Source organism: Anneissia japonica, unplaced genomic scaffold (assembly GCF_011630105.1).
Source record: "Anneissia japonica isolate Jap-2015-1 unplaced genomic scaffold, ASM1163010v1 scaffold1881_len754168_cov175, whole genome shotgun sequence".
In the NCBI taxonomy this organism is placed as follows: domain Eukaryota; kingdom Metazoa; phylum Echinodermata; class Crinoidea; order Comatulida; family Comatulidae; genus Anneissia; species Anneissia japonica.
This window is the reverse complement of record NW_022757845.1, coordinates 122,950-123,386: the sequence shown is the minus strand read 5'-3', so window position 1 is coordinate 123,386 and position 437 is coordinate 122,950.

The following is a 437-nucleotide window of genomic DNA, read 5'->3' as shown; positions in this document are numbered from 1 at the left end:
CATCACCATCATCATCATCATCGTCATCATCATCATCATCAACATCATCATCATCATCACCATCATCATCATCATCATCATCATCGTCATCATCATCGTCATCATCATCATCATCATCAACATCATCATCATCATCACCATCATCATCATCATCATCGTCATCATCATCATCATCTCTCTTATACACATCTAGATGTGTATAAGAGACAGCATATATATACTAGTTTTCATAATGACTGCGAGAAAACACTTAAATCATTACGTTCAATTTACAAACTACAAGTTAATACGAAAAGCAACAGTTAAACATCGAAGAATGAACAAGGTAAATAATAATATAGATATTGTGTATATTAGGCCTATACATAATAATAATAATAATAATAATAATAATAATAATAATAATAATAATAATAATAATAATTATTATTATTATT